This window comes from Dromaius novaehollandiae, chromosome 4 (genome assembly GCF_036370855.1).
Source record: "Dromaius novaehollandiae isolate bDroNov1 chromosome 4, bDroNov1.hap1, whole genome shotgun sequence".
NCBI classification, from domain to species: domain Eukaryota; kingdom Metazoa; phylum Chordata; class Aves; order Casuariiformes; family Dromaiidae; genus Dromaius; species Dromaius novaehollandiae.
Window position 1 is genome coordinate 28,259,963 of NC_088101.1, and position 21,618 is coordinate 28,281,580.

Consider the following 21,618-nt stretch of genomic DNA (forward strand, 5'->3'; position numbering starts at 1 on the left):
ATTCACCGACTTGCAGTTTCGAACGAAGGCAAGACCGCAGTGCATGCAATCCATGAACTGCTGAACTTCACAATGGTTGCAAATACAACTACCCGCACTGAGATGTGCTGCTAACCTTTATAAAATACATAAATGTAACTGTTTCTCCTCAACTTATTTACTACAACAAAACAAGCTTTAAAGCTGTCTTCGGACTTAGGGTATTTGGCCAGACTAAATTTGTATAAATAAACTGTCCATGAAAACACCCTTGAGTGAGGTCTGTTACCAACAGAGGTTGTGACAAGGTGTGTATTTATTGGGCTAATAACCAGTTTCAAGAGCAAGGCCAGGGTGGGGATTTCTAGATCCAAGAGTGAGCAGTAAAGGGCAGGTGGAGAGGAAAGGTCTGCTTGTCTCGTCCTGGAGGTAATTTAACACCGCTTTTATTGAACAACACCACACTGAACTGAACTGCTCCCACCTTGGGTCTGGATTATGGTCATCATTTCTTATGCTCTGCAGGTTCATAGTGTAGTTAGCTGAAGACAGGAATTATCTCAAGATTAACAAGTCTTCATTCCCCAGTCCTAATTCCAAGTCTTTAAACTTGGTTAGAACACAGAAAACAGAATATATTCTACTTTGTACCTGAAAAAAAATCAATTCAAACCAAAGGGAAATGAGCATATTTTCCCTCATAGCTGCCATCCTCTTTCTCAGTGAGAGAATTTTACTGTCCCAGTCTATTGGGTTTATTATATTTACTTGTTTCCTCTCATTCATTCATTATCGCAGGTAACCTCACTTTTACTCCAGATGGTAACGAGGCAAGCTATCGGAATACCTGGAAAAAATGACTGATCTGAACTTATTTCTTAAATGCTTCTTACAAAATCTTTGCTATTAGTGGCTTTACATCTTTTTGGGAGGAATGTAAAAATGCAGAACACTGATATAAATCCATATTTATCTACCTGTCATTTGAGTTTTTATTAATATAAATAAAATGGTGATAGTGTTTATTGATAGTGACCTGATTTTTTAGCTGATACAAATAGTCATAGACTCTGAATTCTGTATGGCTGTCCCTTTCAAAACCCGCTAATGTGCCTGCGGGAGTCAAATGATGTGACAGACCACTTGTGAGCTCACATCTTTCTGCTGACTTAAAATCAGCTGTCCTATACTTGACCTTAGTAAAAAGATCACGGAAGAAGGAAATTCTTCACAACCTGGTCAAAACTTCTGGCTCGGTAACATATCTTCTTGCTAAACATTTTTGTGGCTCTTTTCTCTATAAATCAGTCTTCCTCTTTTATTTCTCCTTCTTCATGAAGAGCTAAAGGCAAACACTTTCCTCTCAGGCCCAGGATGGTTGATATTCCTATTCTGGGGGAACTGCCAAAGTTGTCTACAGCTAGGAAGAAGACAGTTTCTGATAATGGCTTCTTTGTTATGTGTTCTACGGTATGAATAAAAGATTCTCAGTTTCTATTACAATAAAAGATATGTTTGTTGATACACAAGCAAAAGAATATCCTTAGTCTGGAAATAATATAATCTATTTGCTATTCTACAAAATGTTACACTGACTGCCGACAGGTGATTGACACTGATTTGCAGAACAAAGCAGTTGTATTAAAATAAGTACCATATTTATTCAGATACTTTCACTTTTTACATGTTCCTTCAATATTTGGAGCCACATTATTCTAAGGATTCAAATTAAAAAGCAAAGAAGACCCAGCTGGAAAGAAGCTGGCCAGTAACTTCCCGAACTTCATCTTAAAAATCATCTCTGTGAAAATAATTTATTGTCCTACTGAATTATGCAGATGCTGAAAATATCATGAGTTTTTGTGGCTCCGCGGCGTCCCGCTAGGCTGCTTGGGCTCTCCTCGGCAGCACCGGGGTTTGGCCAGCCTGGCTTTCTTGGGCTCTTTGATGTTCATATGCTCCGCTGGCCTTCCGGGGATTTGCTCCTCCCTGATTAGAAAAAACCAGCACTTTCCCCAGCTCATCATCAATTCCTGGCACGGCTCTGCGCCGTGAGTCACAGGAGGCGAACTGGAGCCGCGGCGCTCAGTCCCCTCCACGCCGAGACCTGCCCCAGCCAGCGCCGTCCTGGGGGACGGGCCGCAGGCTCGAGGCTGAGCGCCGCTGCTGTGCCAGCGACAGGGAAAAGAGCAGGGAGCCTGTGTAAAAAGGAGCGAAATAGCGACATCTGAGCAAACGTTTACTGTGAAGAACGGAATAATACACACTTATGAGAGCCATTCTTTGCATTTTTTCAGACTGGGACAGATTTCACACCTCCCTGTTTATAGCTCCCTTCCAGATATCCTTCGCAGCCTGCGCCTGAGCATGCCATATCACCTCCAGCTCGCCCTGCCATCCCTCCCTTTTGCTCTGCATTAGAGAAGCAGGTGTAACCCTGCCTCCACAGAAAGGGTGCAAGAGCAGCCTCCGAAAGGCCGGCAGGAGGACGGGCTCCAGGGAGGCACCGGGCAGCAAGCGGCAGGCGAAGCGATGCCTGACAGCTCTCCCCAAAAGAGCAGCTCAGACGCAGCCGTGCGTGCCTTTCCGTGTCAGCCGCTTTTCACAGTTCCCAGGGAAGCGGTGACGCCTTTCGACAGAGGATTCAGCATTGCTCGGTCTGGAGACTGAACCGTGCCGAGCCCCGGAGCAGGCACCAGACCGCAAGCCTCCACCCGCCGAGCTGGGCTGTAGCCGCCGGCGGAGGAAGTCGTGCTCCTTCTTGCAAGCGCCTGCTGAGCAGGGGAAGTACAGGACGGTTTTGCAACGCCTTTCATTACAGTTTCCAAAGTTTACAGAGGAGCCAAAGCATACAAAGGGTATCGACCAACAGGAGAAACCAAATCTCGATGTTTAGTGTGAAGTTTGCGCTGGAATCACATGTCTGGAAGGCAAATAAGAACTTTAGTATTTTATGAGGATGTGTCTGTTTAGCACATTTCCCTTCTCTTCTATAAAGCCTAATTGCAGGGACTTACCAGTCTACACATAGTGGCACAGCTTCATTTTACCAAAAAGCGCAGAGGAGAAAAATGTGCCAGCTGTGACTATCTGAAGAAAAGCCCTATTGATTTACATGCAAACGCAGCTGTCTCTTGTGGGTTATAGCCAAGGCACTAGGATGGAGTACAAAAACATTACAGCGCATTTGTATCTCTACGTGCTTGCAAAGCACCTTGCTCTGCTATGGACCTATGTGAATAACCCAAAACTGGAGGAAGAGAGTGCACGGGAACGAATGCCACCGTGCAGGAGCGGACGCGCAGCTCTCTCCTCTCACCTTCCTCATGGGTATGAGGAAAACCCAGCTAGATCTGCTTCCACTTTGTGGATCCCCAGATACTTTTTGTTATGGCACGGGGCGCTGCTGTAACCACGTGGCCCTCCTCCTCCTCCTCCTCGGCAGCCAGGTTTGCAGCAGGGCTACGCCTGCACTCAGCGAGCGGAGGGATGGGGGCAGCAGGGCAGCTCACTGCGCGGCTGCTCGCCGCCACTGGCTCCGTCTCAGAGCATCGTGCGGCAGCATCTCGGGCACAGGGAGTACTGTCGTTCCCAGCCAAAAAGCTGGGACGGGCGCGCTCTCTGGGGTTGCCGACGAAGTACAGAGAACTGCACGTGGTCCCGCTGCCGCCCACACACATGCGCATGTGCAAAGCACCACCCACAGCGACACGCGAGAAGGGGGGTCGGAGAAAGCGCCGCTCACGCCAGGCCGTCCTTCAGCAAGCTCCCGGGAACGGGGAAAAACGCCCCGTCTCTGGAAGGTGTGGGACGCGCTGAATGCCCCCCTCCAGCGCACTTCTGGTGTGCGTTTCTGTCCTGCAGCTCAGCGATGACCATAAAGAGGACCTGTGTGACCAGCGACCATAAAGAAAACCTGAACGAGTACCTGATATTAAACTGTTCAGCTAATTTGCCACATTTTGTGTTTTACTTGGGATGGAGTATCTGGATTTTGCATGGAAATTTGTGGGTTTTCAAACCCCTGCAAGCACTTCTGAGCATAGAGTAGTATTGACAGTAAAAGGGAATACTTTCCAAGTGCTAGTTTTTACTTCTGTATATAAGAAACACTTCTTTTTTTCAGTATTTCTCTCAGCTCCATTTCTGGAGGTGATTTGTATCTGCCCCGTTTTTTTTGCTTCAGTTTCAATCTTCTGGCCTAAATCATGTTCTTTGCCAAGCCAGCCTAGCCCACACGAGCCCCATTAAGCCGTACAGGGAGAAGTATGTGTTTTCCGGGCTGAGCTTTGTTTGCCAAATCCAGGCCTGTTTTCACAGATAATGATTTCCTTTTTTTCTCTTCTTCCCTCTGTGCACTTTTTTCTACACACGGTCTTTTCAAAACGTAACATGAACCTTATACATCATTTTTATCAACCTTCTAAACTCATTATAGTATTGTCTATAATGTATGCAGATGCATGCATCTAGAGACAATATGAAAAAAAATCTCCTTTTTGTTCTCTGTCAAGAACAGTGGATACCTCTATGTCATTTAGAGTCAACTTTTTCTAACTGAAGCCATGAGCATCAACACTATATTTAGGACAAAAATAGAACTGTCTTCTTTTTGAGATATCAAAATGCATTTTTGCAGTTTTAGAATGGTAAGATTTTGACATTCTCTTTTAAAGTCACTTTTCATTTTGAATTGTATTTATATATAGCATTATAAAACATATGAAATCAAAAAAAAAATTTCATTGACCAAAATCAAATTTTGTTGTCGTTTTATCTCACAAAATATTTGGAAGCTTTAGCCTGTTCATCTAATTGGCAATGCAAAAGAATTCTGGAGGTATGCAAAAATGTACTTTGGAACTAACTCTTCCTTTTTTTTAGTATTCGTATTTGTAGTCTGGCCTCTGTGTGCTGGATACAGAGTTGTCACCAATGAAATCTCAGTTTGCTGACCTTGGCCATTAAATAAACACTAAGGCTTACAGCAGTAGCCCGTGACAATTTAATTTTGGAAAAGAATTTTGTAAGAAGGGAGTTAGTTTAGTTAAGGGTCCCCCTGAAGGATGATGGTGAAGTTTTACAGAGGCAGAAATTGTTCTTTCTCTGCGTGCTGTGAAAAGGCCAGTGCTAGCTACCAGCATCAATGAAGAGAAAAACTATAGCACATTACACAGAAGTGAATGGTCCCACATTGCCGGCGGGTCATACAATGCTGTGCAGAAGAAAACTCAGGTCTAAGTGCTACAAAAGCACCTACAGCGCACATGGGGCTATGAGGTTTCAGTTCGTTACGTTACACTCCTGTCTATCGATACTCCCTGATAGCATCTGGGATTTCTGAGCCCTACGGGGACTTCTGTAAATGAAGCAGTCCCGGAGAGGTTTGTCCTAGACCGCATATGCTGAAGCAGACAACTGATAAGGGACCTACAAGCTTGACATCAATACACAGTTGTACTGTCATAGCAATACAGCTGTTACCCCAACCTCCAGACTGCAACTTCCCAGAAATAAGGAACGTTCATTAACGGGAAAGAGAATTGAAAGTGGTTCCTAGGAAGGAAAGCCGCTCCAAGAGGCTGCAATGCAGAGGGCACACCGTTACAACAGTGGCGTTGTTTAGAAGCCATTGGCACCTGCAAACGGAAAGCTACTTAGCTCTGTGTTACAGTTTAAGAAAAAATATCAGAAAACTCTTACCCTTCTTCTCTGAACAGAGTTGACGGAGATTCAGCAAAGCTTTCTACCTTTATAAATAAAACAGGGTTACATTTCTAAAGGCATTAACATGAATGCCACAGGTTTCCTTTTATATATTTTCTCCTCCTCCAGTTGATCTGTGACTAGAAAACCTTGGCAAATATCAGAAGTCACATGGGGCCACAGCAGTAGAAATATTTTTCAGCAATGACTGTAGTGCAGAGTACCATGATATGTTTTCACTTTAAAATATTTATATTTACGTTTAATTGAAAACATTTGTTTGAAATGCTCCAGTCATCATTTGTCTCTCAGATTCTTAAATTTTTATAGGTGCAAAATGAAGCCACTTGTTTAAAGAACTCCTACACAGAACTGAAGAAAAATTAACATACAGACAAGTATCTCTAATATACAATGCATAGATATGTATTTCTTACTTGAGAGTTCTCATTTTAAACCTAAACAGCAAAGTCTTAAAGACCCGCAAGCCAAGCAGAAATATTTCAGAGGTTTCATTTTTATTAATAATGATTTTTTCCAGGGCTACAGCAGTGTTCCCAGCCTCATCCTTTGGGCCATATCCTGCATTCCTCATGGTGACCTCATGCGGCTACCCAGGATATTAGATCCTTCGCTGTGTGGAAGTCGGAGAACAATTCACATTTTATTATTAGAAACTTTACTGGCAGAATATATGATGGATATAAACTGTTATGGCATTTCCTGCATTCGTTCAGATTGGATGGATCAGGGCATTCGTGACAGTGTATGAAGTCTTTGACCTTTTATGTCACAGTCCAGGTCAATACTGACCACAAATTAGGACCTCTGGGGGAAGTTTTCACCGAGAGAGCAATTACAGGGATAACAGCTCAGCGCGGCCGCTCTGGTTGGCCTCTCCAGAACCCGGTAAAAACGTATTTGTGAGACCATGCGTTGTCATTGCCCACGACACTCCCCGCGCTGCACACCTCCCATGGACAGGCAGACCATCCAAAGCAAAGCAGCCCTTTTAAAACTAAGTCGATTTCCTTTGCCGTCATTGCTATTTTAGCAAGCAATCTTCTTGCCTTGTTTCTCATCTCATACCTAAGAAATTTCCACTGTAATCTAAATCCCCTCATGATTTCTATATGAAAGCTCAGTGAAAGTCCTCCCTAGTAAATATTAAGACAAACAAAATCTCCTCACATGCAGAGGAGCCAAGTTCTGATTCCAGTCCTGTGACAACCTGAGTTGTACCAACATCAGCATGTGTGATTAGGTACACAGAGTACACATTCATGTAGGTCTACTTCATCCTTTTTAGTTAAGGCGAAGTTGTATTTTCTTCCCAAAAGAAAAAGAAAGTAAGTTAAAAAGACACTCAATTATGTCCATATTTGTTCTAATTCGTTTTTCTCTCCTCTTTCTCTCTCTCCTACTTTCGAGAGTCTTGTCCTCCTCATTCCCACACACTGTGTCTGTCTTTCTCACACACACACACACAGAGGCCAGAAATGAGAGGCTAGAAGCAAAACAAGCTATGGAAAAGTTCTGCACATTTCAAATTGCAAAGTGTAGGCAACTTGGTGCCTTTGTGGAACCAACACCATTTTCAGTTTTAAAATTATAAAATTTGTGGATATGCAAGTGTTTACTTGTCTGCAAAAAATACAGAGATGAAAGAAAATCCCTGATAGCCACTGGCTGCATGTCTGTAGCTCCAATGTTTATGCCTGAGAAACAGAGAGGTAGAAATGAGCTATACATTGTTCTGTTTTTATGACAGAGCCATAAATGTGAAAAGGAAAGATATTACGGTATTTATGCAATTTTTAAATTTTCTGTCTCTGGGGTTGTTTTTTCTGAAATGAGAAACCAAAAAAGAGAAAAAATATTACAAAAGGAAATACTTGTACCCCATCCTTTACTTCTAATCCAGTCTGTGTAACACACACAATAAATAAAGTAGTTTACATCTGATACAGCACTTTTCCGTTCTTGGCCAGAAAGTTCTGTTGCCTGTGTTGGATAAGGGGGACATTTTCCTCCACAATTATCAGAGCATATGCTGTCGTTGTCTTACAAAGACAGCCAAAATAGTGAAATTTAATTCAGAGATAGCTAAAGCTATGTCTGGGGAAAGCGTATTTTTTGCAGTCTTTCAGCCTCCCTTCTGTTAGTTATGGATTGTTACGGACTACTGTAGCTAAATCACGCTCCTCCGTATGAAAAACAGAGAGAAAAATAGGTCCCATCGGATCCCCAAATGAATTCATCCGAGGAGGTGCTGTGTTGGGCAGCAAGCCGAGGAAGCACAGTTTGCCCCAGCTCTGGGCCTCCGGCTGCTCCTGCTGTCTCTCCTCCCTGCCCAGTCTGTAGCAAAACATTTCACTCCAAGACTGCTCTATCCAAAGCAAGGAAAGACTCAAGCTGGAAGACCAGTGAAGTGAAAACGACTCACAAGCCTCCCCATCGTTTTCTGTTCCTTAGTGGGCATCTCAATGCTGATGGGCTTCCAAAGCTCAAGAAACTAGGTAAACTCATTGCAGATAATGCAGAAACTCAAACGAAAGACTGATTTCTCAACCTTCTATCAGTCGTTCCAGGAAAATTTTAGATTTTACCTTATTTTTTTCCTTCTCAGGGAGTATTGATGGGTACAAAATGGAATGATTATTTTCATGGTAACATTGCTTGGGAAACCCTCACTATGTATGTTTCCGAGCAAATCTGGATATGAGAGCAACTCCTATCTCTGCTGTTTCACCTCCGCCATTTAGCCTGTCCCCTAACTGCTGAGGCAGTCCTCTCCCCTACTGGTTTTATAACACACACCTCAGCTGGCCATACATTATTTAAGAGTTTTCTGGCTAAACAGAGGCTACTGCAATCTCCAGCTGTACAAAAGACATTACAGATCTGAAACTGCTGTGACAGCAGCCAACCCCCTTCATTTCCATTTCTGATTCCTGCCTGAATCCAAAAGAACTGCCCTTAACCACTGCTGCAATATTCACTAAGGACATAACCTGTGAACGTCGACAGGCTTACATCTAGGATTCAGGAAGGTAATCAAAGCAAGGTTTTCCATCTTAAATGACGGCTTCTACCCTGTCTTCACTGGCTGTAAGTAAATGTAAGCTGGACATTAGAACACTCTTACACTCTTCAATGAGAATAGAGACATGCTTAAATCACCTTTTAATCAGAAGAGACGAGGTGAGGATGTGGAGCCCTGCAGCTTTTACGGTATCTGTGACAGAAGGAGATGATAGAAGGAGTTCTCCAGGCTTTAGATAGCCCACTCTTCAGACTCAAAGGATGGCTCATCCAACTCAATGACTTAATGGAGTCACTGTATTTTGTTTGGTTTTTGCACAAGCAGTCAGCGTTTCAGCACTGAAGAAATCAGGGTACCTGAGTGTCTGCCATAGAATGAAATTGCAGAACCTCTCACAGAAAAAAAAATGCATGTAGATATATTTGGCTATCATATGGGAACCACACGGTCATCCCTTTTGCCATTTCAAAAGAAGGGAAAAATACAAATAAACATACATCAATCTCTTTTATCAGTAAAACTGATAAAAATGACCATAATTTTATCATTATCTATTGCTAACATCGTCATGACAGCGGGGAAAACACCATGGAACAAACGTGGCTGAAGGTGACATGAACAGCTCAAAGAGCAGGGCAGTTTTAATCGCAAGGACTTGATCTCATCCAAACAGAATTCTGTTTTTCAGGCCCCCCCTCACTCCCGTGTATAAGTCGCACATTTGTGGAGCAGCACACTCTGCTTTATATACTTGAGGCTGCATAACTCTTCTGCATATGGCATATGAGCTAATGGACTGCAAGCTTTGTCTAGTCTTTGCTTCAAATGAAGAATAAAGCATGTTCCTTTCTCGCTGACTCTTACAGTAATTGAATACTGTCTGGTTTACTGGTTTACAAATACATTTTGGTAACACAAAAACCTACTGGATACACAGACAAGGTGAAATCCTGGGAAATTTAATGTAAATAAAGCCAAGATTGACCTCCATTCAGTGCAAAGCAGATGAATGTTTTATATTCTTAGGCATTTCTCTGTCTTTTGAACTTTGTCTCTAACTTCTAGTATTTTACATATACTTATGTACAAAATTTGATGGTAAGCTCCTGGCTTGTTTAATCATATTGGTATTTTTAATTTCCAATGGCTGGACATACGAAACGCTTGGAAATAGGTGAACTTACATAAGTTCAGTGTTGTTCCAATTTTTCTTCATTTAATAAATGATAGTGTGCGAGCCAAATTCATGCTCAAATAGTATCTGATAGTTTTCTACATTAAAAAAAAATGCAATACTCCCTCTCCTACCTATACGTGGTATAGACCTTGGTTTCATGTTATCCTTACTCTGGGATAATAGGAAATAAGCTTTTATTGCGAAATATAATTTGTCTTCCAGATTCTGAAGGTAGATGCTATTATCTTGAAAAGCATTTGGTACAGATATGTGTGTAACAGCTGATTTTATGAAACGTTTCATGGGTTTTCCATATTTCAGTGCAGCACTGACAACATTTCGCTAATTAGAAAAATCAGTTTTGCCCAAGGAGGAAGAAAAGTTCATCAATATTAATAATGGCAAGATCTTTCTCTCATAATCTGAATCACACATCTCATAATAAGCATCATGAAAGGATATTTTGGGAGGATAGAAAAAAATCAGTTTTGCCAGGCAAACACTGAATAAGGATAAATAGGTGCTCTGTAGAATATGACAAGACATAGTATTTGTCGTCTGAAGTGGACATGTGGCAGCACAAGCTTTCAGATACGATTTTAGGCTCTAAGAGGAATTATCAGAAAGCTCTGCTCTAAAATACTGGCTAATACGGACCTCGGGGTGAGTATAAAAGAGCTTTTCAATTCCATGATACATCACTCCCAAGAATATTGGAATCCAAGAAGAAATCTGGCTCAGCAGGATTAACTCTAAATGAAAAATGAAAGGACGACGCTGATGTCCAATTACCAGACATGCAGAGGAGGTAGCTGTGTGAACGAGTAACAGTCAGACTGTCCCAGCAGCACAGGAGCTATGCCAGGAATAAGAAGGCATAATAGCAGGGCAGTGCTTTGCAGGGCTAACGACTGCAAAGCAGAACATTATATGATGATCACTGACTTTTTTTTTAAGAACAGGGCTATCACATGATATTAAGAAGGCTCTAAGCAAATAAGCCCGCTTGCCAAGCAGGCAGGAAACAAGATGCATTCACGATACGACACATCGCCTTTGCAGACGTTATAGGATGGGTACGAACAGCGCAGACGGACGCTAAGTGGGAGGAACCCTAATGGATGCATTTCATCCGGCATTTGTGCAAGAGCACAAACAGATCTTGAAAAATGTCAGAGCCTCTCCAAGCAGAGGCTGTTGACAGAGTAAGGCTCCATGTTGTTTATCACCTTGAGCCTTCTTTGTTTGGAAACAAAGGAATGTAGGAATTGCCAGACAACAATGACACAAAGGCTACTCTCTGCGGCACGGGCGCTAAGTTAGGAGTACCTCTAGTGGACAGGAGATGCAAGTCTTCAAATACTTCAAATTTGAGCAAGCTTTATGAAAGGATGGAGATGCTGCTTCAGTGGAAAAGATGGCAATTTCCAAGAGTGCTTACAAATCAGCTTGCGACAACTGCTGAGTAAAATACTATTGGAGTTTGTAGCATATCACTTTTATGCCACAAATTTATTTTACCATGAAACAATGCATGTTTAGGTAACAGTTGATTGAAGCTGTGCTTTCTAGCAAAAAAGAAGTTAATTAAGCCCACAGTAAACCATTATAGCGCAAAGACAGTGGGAGGCCTTTAAAACTCCTAACCAAGGATTATAAGCTATTGTTCCAGTAATCAGCTATGAATTATTATTTTCTACATTTAGTCATCATTCCTTATATCTTGTCTCCTCCAGAATATCACGATTTACAGTGGTGAGAAAGCTGGTGTACATGGATCTTGCTTGCTGAGTATATAATTGTGCCTTATGGGGATTCCCTTCTGTTAGCGGTTAGCTGGATATCGATCCACGTAACAGGAGGACCTTTTTATTGTTGCTTTTTAAATAATTGATCCATAAACTGGTATTTGAAAGAAAATGCACTAGGCAAGCACCACTTTCGTCCTTCAAAATTCTGCTAGTAAAAAAGCCTATGAACAATCTCTGGACTGTGTCCTTTGCCAAAAGACTAGGTTGAATATTATTTCAGGGAGTGAACCGGAGTCAGAGCCACAATCTCGCTTGGAGCTAAGGTACTTGCCCACTGCGCGGCACGGAAATTAGCAGCTGATAGGTACCAGTTGTCAGTAACTGCAGTACTTTTGAACGATGTGCCTAAAGCCTACGGTAATGGATCCGGTATAAGTCAACGGAGAGCAGCGGTTCCCACGCAGCTCCTGGCGGCAGCGGCAGTGCCGGGGCGTGCGAGGGCGGCAGCAAGCGCCTCGCCTGCCGGGGACACCAGGCCTCCAGCTCTGCGCGTGCACCTCCAGCGCACAGGAGACAGCCCTAAGCGCTGCGAGAGAAATGCCTGCTAGTTAGATACGTGCATAACGAAGCCACCCGGTCAACGTTTGGACACATTATTTAAATGACAGATATTACTGAATTTCTGACTGCAAGTCAAATATGACTTTTCTGAGTGAGCGGAGAAAAACGGAGAGCCTCCATCTTATCCTATAGCCAGATGAGGCGTGCTTGCGGCAGCCAGGTTTCTACCAGCCACAGCCTGAAATCACAGCACAAATTTGGTTCACTAAAATCAGGAGTTATTAATTAGCTGGTTTTTTATAAGAAGTCACGTTATTTTGTGGGGCACAACAAGTGCAGGGAAAATTACTCAGCCTAGGGCAGAAAGACCTAATCATTGGGCTGTTGTGTAGCTAGTACAACCTTGATTATCCAAATGTCAGGGGGACACTGAATATGTTTGCATAATTAAGGCCTTGGCTAATGGTAGTGCTTTTAAATGTAATTAATAGCTTTCTGGGGATATGATTATTTTGAAAAACAGGGAGATTGTGGCAAATGAGGTTCAGATAACTGCGGCAGAACAAACAAGGGCTAGCATGAAATTAGAGGAGAATTAGGTGAAATATCAAATAATGAAGAAATCTGAAGTTATCATTCATTTTTAAGGATATTACCTAAGCACATTAGCAGAAGATTTCCAGCCACTTTCTATGTTAAATCTAACAAAAAGGATAAAAGCAAAATTCCATTTACAAAATTGTAAAAATTAAATAAATGCTGTATTAGTTTTATAAGTGCAACAGCCAAATTTATGTCATCATTTAAAATTAATATTCCTTTTTTTTGGGGGTAGAGGTCATTCCGATTTTGTTCGAGATTCCTTCCTACGTTTATAATAGAAATAGGATGCTTTCTAACTAACAGCACAATTTGCATTTTTCAAATTATGTACATGCCCAGGGTCATGATTCAAGCAATATTTCATTGTCCTTTTTCGCAAATGTCAGGTAGACGTAATGATAAATATGCAAAATAGAGTCTTCTGTTAAAAAAGTAACACTATATCTGGATCAAAAAACAAAACAGGGTTGTTTCACCACTTAACTGGAAAACTGCAGGATGAGAGCGGCCTCCAGTGCCGTGTGGGAGGCACAGCTCTGCCTCCAAGGGCTCATAGAGAACCTGGGGGGAAAAAAGCAGCTCAGCAAAGTGCACGTCTCTGCATAAACAATTGGAAAAATGACTTTGTGTTTGGAAATATAGCTGAACTTTTCATACAGTTTGCTCTAGGCAGAGACAATCAAAAGGAATTAACATATATCTGCCAAGAAAACACTAAGGGCATTAGTTTTTTGCAAAATCTTTAACTTTTTTCCTTTTAAAAGAATAACAGAGAGCTACTGTGCCCTGCTGAGACCAACATCTGTGCAGACAATTAAACCCTTTTAGACTCTGAGCAGGGGAGACTCAGAGGAACTGGCCCTTTCTATTACATCCTCTGAAGGATTACAGATCAATAAAAGATTTTGCAAATAGCTGAGCACATACATAATTACAAAGAGGTCCTGCTGATTTATTTTTAAATAAATTTGGTTAACAATGAAGTTTTATTTTCTGAAAATACTTACTGGGGTATATTGGCACTTGGAACTGAAATGCGGCACTGGCATCTTTGCAGTGTATCATGCTTCAGAACGAAGCCAGATCTAACAAGACTGAATAATCAGCTGAACAAATCTTTGTGCTTTGTTCTTCAAATCTGATTCGTAGGAAAACTTGCTTCATGATGGTATGACACCTCATGCTCATTGTACAACGTTCTGGTTTTCTTCTTTAAATACCTTTTATTTCCTTTAACCTTTTCTAGCTTTTAGCTGACGTTGGGCAAGTAATGCAGAATATTTCTGCAAAGTATTCTCTCAGATGTCAGTATATACCTGGGATTACAGTTGTGACAGGGGATGCCAAACCAGACGGGATGCCTCCGTGCTGTGGGTGGCTTAAGTGTGCAGCAAGTTCAGTCCGGCTCTGAACAGCTTAAAATGTAAATGAAAAAGGTGAATGGTCAAAGAGGAAAGTGAGATGAAGTGTTTTTCATAGAGAAGATGCCTTAACAAAATCTCACCTGTCAAAGTTTAACCTCTTGGCATACAGACAATGAAAGATGCAGATGCTGCCTCTTCTGACGCCATCTTTAAGAAAAATGCCTGTGCCGCAACACCAGGAAACAAGTATTGTGCTGTTTTTAAATTGTCAAAAACAGTACAGCTCTCTGCCTATGGCTTCATGCTTGTAACGGCTGGAGAAACTCTGACTGCAGTGAGGGGACTGCACGGATGGTTTGCCTTCCTGCGCTCTCTGAACGGAGACTTGCAAAACAGATTTACCCCGGAACGCTAGAAATATAAACATAGAGATGTAGGACCAACAAAGCAAAAGTATTCCCATATACTTCCAATAGAAAACTGAAAAACACAGACATTAAGACCAAGTCAGGCTACTTCCTGTGAATTTTAAGAAAAATGACCGACAGCTGGAGTAGTTCTCTGGTGAGAAATTCCAGTGCGAGGGAACTTTCTCATAACTGTACAACTACATGTTTTGATATTCCCCAAATTCTCTCTTCCAGATCAGATTCCTCCAGCTAAGCCTTGAACAGCAAGACTCTACTTAAAGTTTTATCTTTAAATAGAATTTCTCGCAGGTACGATATACAGCACAACACACCATGCCTGCCTCTCTACCAGAGAAGACTTTCCCTCGTCCCAATACCCACATTTCCAGGCAGTAGAAATCCTGGGGCAGAAGCTGGGCGAGAGCCACAGTGTTCCCCGGCCCAGTCCTGGGTGACCAACACACCAGGGCCACCAGGTACACCCACAGCATGCTTGTATACCCTCTGGGCATGTGTGGTAGATGGTAGGTGCCTAACCAAAGAGGGCTTCTCTGCTTCATGGGTCTTCTGAATCCTTTCAGGCACCCCAGTTAGTCTTTGACTCCCATTTTGAGGCCCTTGCTCCGTCAGAGAAGTTACAAAGTAAATGTGAAGGTAGAGCATAAGATAACTAATGCTTTGTCACATCCATCATGTAGGCTGAGCTGTCACCTAGGCTGTGGAATACCACTGGCCACAACCTCATCATCTGCAAACATCAGCTGGGGAGGCAGGAGCACCTGCAGAGACAACGTAAGTGCAGACAGGAAGAAAGGTACATTTGTAAACAGGGGGGGACACCTCCCTTTCTAAAAATGTGATTCTGCTTCATATTTAAACATGCGCCCCAAATCCAGCCTGATGTGCATTAACACATAACTGGTGATATAACCAGTGTTTGGTTTCAAGAGGCACCAAAATTGCAGTGATGAAAATACTTTAGCATGCAAATATGTGCTTCCCTACTTTACAGTCTGTATTTAAACTTTTATTTCAAAATGTAGCTCAGGTTGTAGAGATAGAGGACTTAAATATTTAAAGAACAAATAATAGCTTAATTAAATTTGCACACCAGGTTAACTTCACAAAAAGATTTATGAAACTTCTAATTATGCGTGTTCTAATAAATAGTCATGAAAGAGCACTCCTGTCAAAGTAGAAATAGTCAAAACTTAGATACGTGTAGTGCCTCTCCGTGGCTAAGCATCTGCTGTCCGTGCTCCTGCATAGGACTTCACTAGCCAAGGGATCTTCTGCTTTCACATATATCAGCGTATGAAAGAATTACATTTGTTTTCACAAAGGGACTAAACCATGTTGTCCCTTTTTCCTACTGTGCCTTGAAATAGTGACTCTTAAATCACATATGAGCTTCAGAGTGATGAGCGCGTTACAAAGCAGGTTTCAGTAAGTTTGCTTTGTAAGGAAGCCAGTCCTTCTGTTTGCTCCGCTGAAGTCGAGCCTCAAAGAGGCCAGCAGAAAATGAAAGTCAGTAGAAACGTCTCCAGCCATTGGAGTCAGTATGGCTCCAAGTGCTGTGCGCAGGCCACTGCTCGCTGCGCCGCTGCCAGCTTTTATTGGCTTTTGCCAGCGCTCAGCAGGAAATGGGAGCAGCTTTAATCTTTTCTGTCTGACCAGTCTTCAGAGCCAGTTTGTGCTACAAGTTCGACTGATTCCAGAACCTGACATAGTCAGGAAATGTGATGGGGAGTAATGGAAAAAGTAGTGATAACAGAAACATCAACAGAAACCTTTTAAGTGGGGATTTTCATTCTCATTACCTCCAAATTAAGTTGAAGCTGTCAGCTGTAGAACAGAGGATGGATCAAATGTAATGGACAGTGACTCTTCCATTGGATAATGATTCCTCAAGAAACTGAAGGAGTTTAGCCTCAAATACAGCCTGGTTAAAACTAAATTAAAAAGTCTTTGCTAGTATAGATGATACTGCATGATAGCAGAAGCCTCGAGACAGCATATATTCTGGAATTATGCAAAAAATATCTGCTGCAGTCAGTAAATAAAATATTCCTTAAGGAAAATCAATGCAGAATTTTCAGCAATTACCCCTACAGGAGTATTTCAAGTAATGAAGAGGTGTAAAAGAAATATTGGCTGTGTTCATTCTCCCTTTTCTGGTTTTCTCTTTCTGTTGTTATTTCATTCTTTGACAGAGACCACCCAAACTCAGCTTATATGTTTTGACTGTTCAAACTACAGAAATCTCAGCTCACACTTAGAGGAACATGAAATGTCCAAGGCACATGAGTAAGATACAGAAGTGATCTGACCATGTAATTTCACTGTCACTGATTGCCAAAAGCAGCACTCTCTAGCATAGGAAAAGACATACATATAAAACACACGAATATACATCCATATATATACACACCCATATATATATACATATAATATATGTATGTAAAGTCCTGTGTACCAGAGAGGCTTATTGCTACAATATCTAACAACCTGAAACTTGGCATTTCAAAGAACATTAGATGCACTTTGCTCTGTGTTCAATGGAATATTCTGAGACAGGATTTGACTTACTGCTGAATTTGACAGTTACGCAAGAACTGTGCATGTGTGTGTGTGTGCATGGAGAGCAGGCACTAGAAAACACATTAAGAGAGAGGCACCTGAATGCATGAAATCAGCCCAAGTATTATTTGGTTATGCTTGATTGTAGTTGTGATGTAAGACACACTGAACAAAAGATTCTCATTTTATATATTATAAAAAACATGTAATGTACTCAAAGAATACTTGCTAGGCATTTTGCCAGTTGATGTAGTAGCAGGAATCCATCTGCTCAAACAAACTGGGGTTATTTGCTGGCTGTTATGACTAAGGCTACAGCAATGGATTCAACATGTAGAGAGAAAAAGTTGTTTGAAATGGGGATATAAATACAAAATCCAAGTGCTTTCTTTATGTTTTCTTGGCTCCAAATGTAACTTTTAATTCTAGATGATTGCGCTTTCTCAGACCCTTCATATGTTCTGACATCCTACAGAGGATGCACACGGTTTTTGTCCTCTTTGCATTCCCGATGACAGAAAATGCTCTCAGATTGCACGAATGTGATTCACATTGCCAGACCTCGGACGGGAATACCGTGCAGGGAGTGCAAATGCCTTTGGTCACTAGCTGGGTAGTGTGGCCAGTGCCCTGGGTTTAGTTGCAAAATCCTCAGAGTATTTCATGGCTCAGCTAATGGCTTTTCCCAGGAGTTAATGAGTTAGTCTTAATGCTTGTCGCTGAACGCAACATCCTGGCAGAAATCACAGTGATAAATAAAGTTGGGGGAAAGGATCCATGTCCACTTAATTTTTGCACTCCATCATAATTAAGAATGCATTTCCTGGTTAAAAAATCTTGCATGACAAAGGAGCTGATTTAGTATAAACACTGGGGAATGCAATCCTGGAGAAGCTCAAAATTTCACAGGGAATTCAAACCCAAATACGTGGGAAGCAGAAGCTGCTTCAGTAGAGGATGATCCCTCCTGTACTTAGTGGGCAATGGCATGTTAAGTGTTAAAACTTCATGGTTGATGTGGCGCTCTGAGTGGCACAGCAACATTTGATGGGGAGGGCTCATTACATAGGTCAGATTTCTTCATTTCCTTGTGATACTTCAATCCTAAAGAACATACCTAAACCCAACATTTTAAGGGCATGCCTCATTTGCAACAAACACTGCTCCTGAACTTAGCAACCAACTTGCTCTACTTGTAAGAGACAACTCATAAAATCAGTGGCAAAGCACTGCCCTTAGGTATTAGTTTGAGAGTGTGGACACATTCCCAGCCTGGCATTACTGATACCGTTTGGGTCGTATCACCGACATACTGAGTTTGAGAGGGGGAAGACTTAAAGTCTTGTATCACTGCTATCTGTTACTGTACCAATAGGTCAAGCTCATTTACTTGGATTTATAAAAGGCTGTAAATAAAGCCGTGCAGAAGGGGCTAACACAGTGACTTGGACTGGCTTCCTGCCTGAGGATTTTTACGCCTTTTTCTGAAGCATCCGGCCACAGCGCCGCGGGGCGCTGGGGAACGGCAGCTGCTTTTGGCTCTGCCGCGTGGTCATGCAGTGACTGGTGGAGACGGCCCTTGAAAATGTATATGCAACAGTGATGTGTCTCAAAATTCTTGCTTTTTTTACTACGAGACTTCTTCACTGCTTTTTTTTTTGCTTTATCCTCTAATTGCAGCCATGCTGAATTAATTGCCATTGCAGGCATGGTTTATACCAAAATTTTCCTCTTCTGAGCTCCAAGTCATTTTGATATTAATGGATTTGCTGTTTCAAACACTGCATTATGGATGCATTATTTCTCTTCCTCAAACAAGTGTCATCATGCCAAGAGTCAGAAAAGTACCAGGGAGCCTCAGGCAGACAATCAGTAAAGCCGCTGGACTTTGAGATTCGTTGATTTGCAGAGCTGTTGTATAGGGTAATAGGCTGTACTTCCAATTTAAAGGCAGCTTTTTCCTGAAGACACAGTAAATGCCCAGCAGCTCCATGGTGACTGATGCACTAAGCAGTATTACAGATTACAGACTTACTAGGCTCAGGACAAACAATTTGTTTACTCAACAGGCAATTACCAGAAGCTGCATCCATCAGACGAGGGAAACCCATCCAGAGGGTATCTATCGCACACAGGTGTTTGAAAGAGTAACGAGATGCATTTATTAACGTGCTTTCTGATGGAGAGCAAAGGCTAAACAAGTCAGGAAAAGTCCTCCAAATGTTAACACAAAATATGAAAAAATGGTTGAAATTGTTTGAGTTTCTGGATCATCAGTAGAATTAATTGATAATTAACTAATTAGTTGATGATGATAGCTATTTGCGGGCCAGGTAACAGTAACTCCGTGCAGCTCGTGCTGCTTCCTAACCGAGCTATGCCCTCTTGTGGGTACCCAGGAAATTACACTTTCCACACCAGAACCATCTTCAGTCGGAAATCGCTTACAACATTGCCGTGTTTTATGATTAAGTGTTACACTCTGAACAGACCGCTATTACAGCTTTTCCGCAATTTTCACTTTCCAGATGTGACTTTCCAAGCCCCAATGATATATATACTTCTTACATGTGCCAGGATTTTCCAGTTACTCCACAAACTGCTAACTTGGTCTGTGGGAATTTTACAGTGAAAATAGAAAAGAAGAATGATACAACCATTTCTCTCGTTATTTGGATTTTCTAAAAGTTGCAACAAGAAATCAGAACATTAAGCCTTAAAGGAAAGAAACAAAAGAAAAAGAAACATCAGCCATCAGCCTGAGAACTCCTTTCTTTCCCCTGGCCGGGTAAGTTGTACTCTGTAAATGCCACAGATCCAGTAGAGGCTTGTCTGGGAACCATAGGATTACTACTTGTTTAGTGCCCTCCCCCAGGTGATGAGACATTTGACAGTAATCTGACTTTGAGTGGGATAATGCTGAATTTAGCACCTAAATTGTAGAGGATGCCTTTAAAAACCTTCAAAAATGTGGCAGCTGCTGACTTCAGTAGCGTTTCACTAATGGCCAGGCCACGAGCTATTAAAAAAACAGTAATTTAAAAACAAAAATGCCACAGCCACCATATACAGTTAAGAGCACTGCTGAGTACTCTAGCTGTTAAAGGAAAAAGAAAACATACTGTTGCAGACAGATGTTGAAAAATAAAACTACTGGGTTCAAACCAGTATGTTCTTAGGCTATAAAACATGACTGGAAAAACATTTTAATGCCTTTTTCCGAGCATAGCTGGTCTATTAAGTGCTAAATATCAAAAGACCAATTCAGCTCTCATTAGTGTGACTGGGAATTGAATCAGGCTCGGAAGAACTGATTCTGCCGTCCTTACCTAGGATGACATGATCCTCATTAATATGTTACTAATTAGCCCAGGCCAAAAGCTTAAATGTCAGAGCAAGTAAAACCTGAATGTTACCAGAAGGGAATATAGGACATGAGTTGCAGGGCTGCATGAAGAAATAGCTAAGCCTTTTTCTAATGGACACCTCCCGCTTCCAGTGACACGTGAGCCATGGGAAGCTCCTCTGCAGCCCTCGCAGGACCCAAGTGCGCAGCCAGCGAGCGGCTTTGTAGGACAGAGAAGAAAGTGGCTGGGTAAGTGACAGAAGAGACAGTCGCCGTGCGGGCTGCTGTTTCTGTAACCAGTGCAAAGTGTGTGTGTGCACGCGGCAAATGACTGCTGACACCTGCAGATGCGGTTTCCCGCATCTCCAACCTGCAGAAAGATGTCCTGCGGCGAGGTTGTAGCTTTGAGCCCCGTGGGGGTATTTATCAGAAGATTTTGAGTACTGCTAATTATGCCGATCTGAGATCCAGGGAGACATCCGTGCCCTTATTTTCAGGGAAAGATAGTAATCACAAATTTTTTTTCACATTGATGGGTTTTTAGCTATTTCTTTTAACCTGTGACTTGTGGACCTCAGGAGATCCATGAATGACTTCTGAAAGTCCCCACAGAAGATAACGTAGGAAAAGAAACCCTACTGTCAGGAGGCTTAAATTATCTCTGGTTACATCACTGCCTTATTTGCTCTTGGCTACAGACTTCTCTTAATTCTAACTCACCTGTCTCCGCACAGTCGGTTGCCTGTACTCAGACCTTTGATCCCTCCTGTTTTTCTGTAAAATAATAATAATAATGAAAAGGTTGGGTTCAGTTCACACTCATTTAAAGCAACATCATGGTGCTTCAATGACTAATAAACATCTTCCTGTGAAAAATATTATATTAATATTTCATTTATTAGCATCAAACCAGAAAGCAATGGAGCAAAGGCATCTTCTACTGCGCCTGCCCCTAACAGAAACACAAAATGGTGTTTCAAATTTGAATGCAGTTAGTAAAATGAACCAACAGAGGAAAAGCTTGGTAAAAGAGCTGAAGAGAATTAATTAGATTTATTCATTGATTAAAACAGATGCTCCATCCTTTTAAGAAAG

General features: G+C 41.9%; 2 long non-coding RNA genes across 2 annotated transcripts; both read right to left on the reverse strand.

Moving 5' to 3' along the window:
• Window positions 1-2,539: 2,539 nt before the first annotated feature.
• Window positions 2,540-3,341, reverse strand: LOC112996770 (uncharacterized). Its single transcript, XR_003262546.2, has 2 exons — window positions 2,997-3,341; window positions 2,540-2,902 (listed from the first exon to the last, which is right to left on the reverse strand). It is a non-coding gene; the product is annotated as an uncharacterized LOC112996770 (long non-coding RNA).
• Window positions 3,342-13,313: 9,972 nt separating this feature from the next.
• LOC112996771 (uncharacterized) lies at window positions 13,314-14,594 on the reverse strand. Its single transcript, XR_003262547.2, has 3 exons — window positions 14,328-14,594; window positions 14,140-14,238; window positions 13,314-13,384 (listed from the first exon to the last, which is right to left on the reverse strand). It is a non-coding gene; the product is annotated as an uncharacterized LOC112996771 (long non-coding RNA).
• Between the last annotated feature and the right edge of the window lie 7,024 nt (window positions 14,595-21,618).